This window comes from Adiantum capillus-veneris, chromosome 8 (genome assembly GCF_014529385.1).
Source record: "Adiantum capillus-veneris isolate H3 chromosome 8, ASM1452938v2, whole genome shotgun sequence".
In the NCBI taxonomy this organism is placed as follows: Eukaryota; Viridiplantae; Streptophyta; class Polypodiopsida; order Polypodiales; family Pteridaceae; genus Adiantum; species Adiantum capillus-veneris.
The window spans coordinates 47,008,742-47,015,325 of NC_140938.1; positions in this window are offsets into that span (position 1 = coordinate 47,008,742).

Here is a 6,584-nt window from a genome sequence, read left to right on the forward strand (position 1 = left end):
TTGCATATGATTGAAAACTCTGTGCACACATTTTTGGAATACATATTCAAGAAAATTTTCTTTATTTCAAACAAAAACTGTGTGTAACTAAAACTATGTATAACTAAACCTTTTCGTACATTGATCATTGAATAGTTGCACAAACCACCCTATGCTGGCCATAGAGGATTTGCTGCTACTTTTAAAACTAATGTCGTGATTTCTATTGGCCTACTATGAAAACTAATGTTAAGCAATATGTTTTAACCTGTTTGATTTGTCAAAAGGTCAAAGCAGCAACACGTAAGAAATTGGGACTTGTACACCCTCTCCCTATTCTTGAAAAACTTGTTTGATTTGTCAAAAGGTCAAAGAAGCAACACGTAAGAAATTGGGACTTCTACACCCTCTCCCTATTCCTGAAAAACCTTGGGAACATATTTTAATGGATTTTGTTACTAGATTTCCACTCATTGTTCACAAGCATGATATGATTTGGACTGTCATTGATCGTTTTTCTAAACAAGCATACTTCATTTCTTGTAAGAAAACACTCACACCACATCAAGCTGCACTTCTATTTCTTAAAGTTGTCTTTCCATATCATGGTTTTCCTAAAGTTATAATCTCTGATCGAGATTCCAAATTTTGTAGTGGCTTTTGGACTATTGTTTTTAAAAATCTTGGAACCACACTTGATTTTACTTTTGCATTCCATCCTGAGTTTAATCATCAACCCAAAGTCACCAATCGCACTATCATTGACTTGTTAAAATCTTATGTTTCTTCTCAACCCAACAAATGGGATGATTATCTGCATATTCTACATTTTGCATATAACAACACCACTCACACTGCCACAAGTAAATCTCCATGTGAAATTGTGTATGGTCATTCTCTACCTAATCTTGCTTCACGTTGTCAGGAGTTTTTTAGAGCAAGGGATTGTGCATATGTACATACACATGCATGGTGCATCAAATCAAGGATTGCCCATTTTCCAGAGCCAGGTGGTTACGTGGAGCCCACATGTGTATAGGTAGGACAGTGTGTACATAGTGCATCGATTTTCATCATTACCAGTACCAGTGTGTTTTTTCTATAATAAGGAGGAGTTGGTAGCGCGTAAAAATTCTCAAGGAAGCTATCTGCAGACCGACGACATGAGGTAAGCAGGTGTGTCAGATGGCATCTAGTGGCGTGAGGAGGTCGAACGGGGTCAATATTTGCACGTGGATGAGTACGGACACAAAGTGATGTTTTCTTCTATGCAGAAAGGTCATCATGAGGACCATCTTTTGGGGCCACTTCACGTGGTTACGAGACGAATTATTGGAAAAAGCTGAGTGCCAGGTGTCCGGATGATGCAAAAGGGTGACAACTATGCACTGCAAGGTCAGTTTTTGGCCTGTTCGAGGTCCGTTTGAGGTCATCTACAAGGCTAAGGGTGCCCAAGTCATAATGCTAAGTGTGGGAACTGAAAAACCAGAGAGAAGACCATAAAAAAACGTGGAGAAGAGAGGAGGAACAGCCGCAACTGTGTTTTTGGGGTTTTTGGAGCATGTTTTGGCCGTAAACTGCTCATCCGAGGTCGGATTTGAGGACTTTGACATTGCAGACTGGGGTTTTGGGCCGTTCCGAACGCGATGGCGCTGTTCATTTTTCCAAATTATTTACTGTTTTTCTGCTGTTTTGGTTGTGTAAGTTTCTCCTCTGAGCGAAGCTTCTGCTCCAATTTGTGATTGTATATGGCATATTTTACCCATATTGTGTGAGCTATTTGCCCCATTGGTGTTGGCCCAAGCTCAATCGTATCTAAAAATCAGAAATTCTCCTCTTTGAGCTGAGTTTTTGAGTGTGTGTGTGTGTGTGTGTGTGTATCTCTGTGTGGAGTGGGAAAATGGATAGTCTCTCTCCTCTCACTCCATGGGTGTGTTCCCTGTCTCAGCCAGGTGTGTTGTGTAAGCCGAGTGGTGCCCCATAGTGGGTGTGTATATCCTTCCAAGAGTGTGTCTCGGGTCATTATAGAGGCGTTTTGTGTGTTTCCATCCCGCTCACATTCTTTTGGCGCCCCCACGGAGGATCTTCTTCGAGTACCTTTTGCTTCGAGCTTCAAGCTTCGAGATTCGAGATTACAGGTTGCAGACTACAGGTTACAGGTTACAGGGACAGGTACAGGTACAGGTACAGGTGATTCACACAGGTACAGGTAGCTGGAGTTCAGCGATACACTGGCAAGTGGAAGTCCCTTGCAGTTGCTGTGGGTATGCATCATTTGGCGCCTATTTGAGCTCATTGTCTGCTGGTATTGTACGTTACTTGTGGAAACTGCCATTGTACGCCTTTGTGGAGCCACACTTGGTTTTATTTGGCAGTCCCAGCCATTTCTGAGACTTGGTCTAGAAGATAGTCATTTTTTAGACTTGACTATACGCGATTTGCATTAGCCTTCGTGAGAGGGTCGATAGTGTGAGGTTTTATTGAGCTGGGGGATTCTCAAATGTGGAGATCCTTTCGGTGATACAGGTAGCTGGAGCACCCTTTTCGTAACCTCGCCATAGGCTATATACTAGTGATTCCTAATTGATGCTCGGGTTCTATTGTTGGAAGTTTATGCATACATATACAGTCTATATTTTGGGTTCTCACTGCTCTATTTCTGGGAAAACTCTGCCAAAATTTTTCCAAGTTATGATGGCTGGTTTTTTGGTCTTTTAAGCCATTTATGTTGTTATGCTGCTGAAATTCTGGCAAAATCAGAGGATAAGTCAGGTGTGCCTTCTTGGGAGCTTCATGGTTGGCTTCAATGGATGATCAAAATGGCCCTCAATTCACTCCTTTTCATTTAACTCAAAGAATCCAGATAAATGTTCATGTGTCCAAGAAGATTTTTTTCCAGCAGCACATAGTCTTTATGTTCGGGCCAAGAAGATTACGAGAGATCCTGGAATGTCCTTTGCCTGTTGTAATTCCGATGATTAACTATGAAAACTCATTTGATGTGCCTGTGTTTGTCCTTATCTAAAGTTGAGCTCCATTGAAGTTTCTGGGGATTGGGGTCAGGAAAAAGTTTGGGTTCTTGCACGTGTGTTTGAAGAGGTTCTCAAAGCATTAAGCTTGGGTAGCCATGGCTTTCTCTTATCCGGAGTTTCATGGAAGAAGTGATGAAGATGTGGAAGACTTTCTAGAAAAGATGGAGGTTGCCTGCATTAGCAACCAGATTCATGACCCTGCACAGATGTTACGTCTTCTCCAAATCTGTTTGAAGAGTGATGCACGAGTTTGGTCCAAAGCATTTGAAGAGGAGTTGCGTGGGGCTGATCCACCCGTAAGGTTGAGTCGGGACAATCTACGGCATGTGTTGGAAGAGGAGTTTGTGAAGATAGAAGATCCTGACAAAGTGTGGCAAGAAGTACAAGATTTAGTGCAAAAGGAAGGTGAGCCGGTAGATGCATACATACGTAAGTTTTCATTGGCATGGGAGAGGATGTGCAAGGCCTTAGCACCACAAGTACCCCCACCTGACATGGTGAAGAAGGACAAGTTCTTGGCTGGTCTTTGGGAGAATATACGTTGGAGAGTGGAGCTAAAGAAGCCTAGGACATATGAAGATGCACTAGAGGTAGCAAGGAACAAAGAGTGGAAGCTGAGAAAAATGAGCCAGTTAGGGGTAGAGTCTTTGCCCATGAGGTCTGAATTTCAGCCTATGGACTCTTTACAAGGTCGCATGCCAGGGGTTCATCATGAACCAGTGGTTTCTGTTACTCCTCAGGTTATGCCAGCAGTGGTCACTACAGCAGTGCAAGATGATGGGCTAAGCGAGACATGAGGCAAGTGGTAGATTTCATGAAGAATCTCAGCCTAAACATGCTAGGTCAAGTGGGAAATAATCGAGGTCGAGGGAGGTTTGCAAATCAGCCAGGAGGTGAAGAAAGACCCAAGAATGGTGCTGGACAAAGTAATGGTAGGTTCTAGAGACAGACGCCCACATGTTATAATTGCGGAGAGTTGGGCCACATCAGCCCGCAATGTGATAAGCCACCAAGGATGGGGAGAGACATGTATCCATTGCCAAGACAGGTGCTAACTAGGTCCAATGATTATGGCATCGAAATTAAGGGAGAAGAAGGAACCAGTGGATTAACCTAGGAGGAAAAGGGAAAGACAAAAGTATTAAGTGTAGTCACCTTGGAGAAGGCATCAAAACTAGAGGATACATTAGTGATGCCTATTGGAAAGAGGACCACAGAGGAAAAGGAAGGAAGATGTGCCCCAAGTCCTAGTAAGAAGAAGGGAAAGAGTCATGAAGGCGAGGATATCAAGGCCAAAAGGAAAGAAGGGCTCGTCGCAAGTTTCATGTTTCAGATTTTCCATTAGGGGATGGGCAATTAAGCTATGACTTGAAGGAGGATATGACAAGCAGGAAGGCAGATGTTACTTTTGGGCAGCTTATAGAGATGGTGCCTAAGCTAAAGTAACAGTGGAAGAGGATGGTTAACCCAATGGAGAAAGATCCAGAGAGAGGTTCAGTGAAGGTGTTGGCGATGGATGAGCTACCAGACATTTGTCCAATAGTAGATGTGTGGCATAAAAGGAAAAATCTGGGACAAGGCTATGTGGATGGTGGAGCCCAAATATGTGTCATAACACACTCATGCGTTGAGAAGATGGGTCTCACAGTGACTGGGGTGTCAGGTTTCCGGATCAGATTGACAAACGATCAAAAAGTAAAATGTTTGGGTGTTGTAAAGAGCTTAGAAGTAGAGGCATATGATGCGAAGGCAGTGGTTGATTTTCATGTGATGCCAGCGGGGTTGGGAGCATATCCTATTATACTGGGCAGACCATGGTTACGTGCAGTGGGAGCTGTTCAAGATTGGCGACGTGGTACGATTAGCCTCTATGGAAAGATAGGTGCCAAGAAGCTATATAATATGGACACAAGGAAACGATTGGAGGAGCTTTATGAAGATGAGGATGAGTCTAGTGATGAAGACTCTTCCACAGTGTCTGATGAGGATAGTGATAGCATTACCAGCAGTGATGAGGATGCTGATGTTTCATTTCTTTTTATGGACAATGAAATCCAGGAGTCTGGTTTAGTCGCATTTGCAAATGAGGTTGAAGGTGAAAGTGAAGGGCCTTATGAAGTGATTGAAGGGCTGATGCAAACCAAGGTTGAATTGTCAAAGAAGCAGGAATTGATGACACAAATGATCAGTGGAGACCTCTCAACTATGGAGAAGGAGAGATATTTGCACATGCAGGTCTATGACAAAATAATTGATGGTTTTCTTGATGCAAGGTTGATATATGGCATCTCTACAGGTTTTCCTTGGAAACCAGGTGGAAGCTTGATTAAGTTTTTGATGCAGGGAATGCAAAGTGTTTTTGTGTGGGATCCAGGTGGAATGAGCATCTACTAGTGTTGTTGTTGTTGAGCATGAATGCTCTAGCAGGCTAGGGGATGGGCAAATTATGTTAGGAGTTTTTTAGAGCAAGGGATTGTGCATATGTACATACACATGCATGGTGCATCAATAAAGGATTGCCCATTTTCCAGAGCCAGGTGGTTACTTGGGGCCCACACGTGTACAGGTAGGACAGTGTGTACATAGTGCATCGATTTTCATTGTTACCAGTACCAGTGTGTTTTTTCTATAATAAGGAGGAGTTGGTAGCACGTAAAACTTCTCAAGGAAGCTATCTCCAGACCGACGACATGAGGTAAGCAGGTGCGTCAGATGGCATCTAGTGGCGTCAGGAGGTCGAACGAGGTCAATATTTACACGTGGATGAGTACGGACACAACGTGGATGTTTTCTTGTGATAATTATGCAGAAAGGTCATCATGAGGACCATCTTTTGGGGCCACTTCACGTGGTTACGAGACGCATTATTGGAAAAAGCTGAGTGCCAGGTGTGCGGATGATGCAAAAGGGTGACAACTATGCACTGCAAGGTCAGTTTTTGGCCTGTTCGGGGTCCGTTTGAGGTCATCTAAAAGGCCAAGGGTGCCCAAGTCATAAAGCTAAGTGTGGGAACTAAAAAACCAGAGAGAAGACCATAAAAAACGTGGAGAAGAGAGGAGGAACAGCCGCAACTGTGTTTTTGGGGTTTTTGGAGCATGTTTTGGCCGTAAACTGCTCATCCGAGGTCGGATTTGAGCACTTTGACATTCTAGACTGGGATTTTGGGCCATTCCGGACACAATGGCGCTGTCCATTTTGCCAAATTCCTTACTATTTTTCTGCTTTTTTGGCTGTGTAAGTTTCTCCTCTGAGCAAAGCTTCTACTCCAATTTGTGATTGTATCTGGCATATTTTACCCATATTGTGTGAGCTATTTGCCCCATTGGTGTTGGCCCAAGCTCAATCGTATCTAAACATCAGAAATTATCCTCTTTGAGCTGAGTTTTTTGAGTGTGTGTGTGTGTGTATCTCTGTGTGGAGTGGGAAAATGTATAGTCTCTCTCCTCTCACTCCATAGGTGTGTTCCCTGTCTCGGCCAGGTGTGTTGTGTAAGCCGAGTGGTGCCCCATAGTGTGTGTGTGTGTGTGTATATCCTTCCAAGAGTGTGTCTTGGGTCATTACAGAGGCATTCTG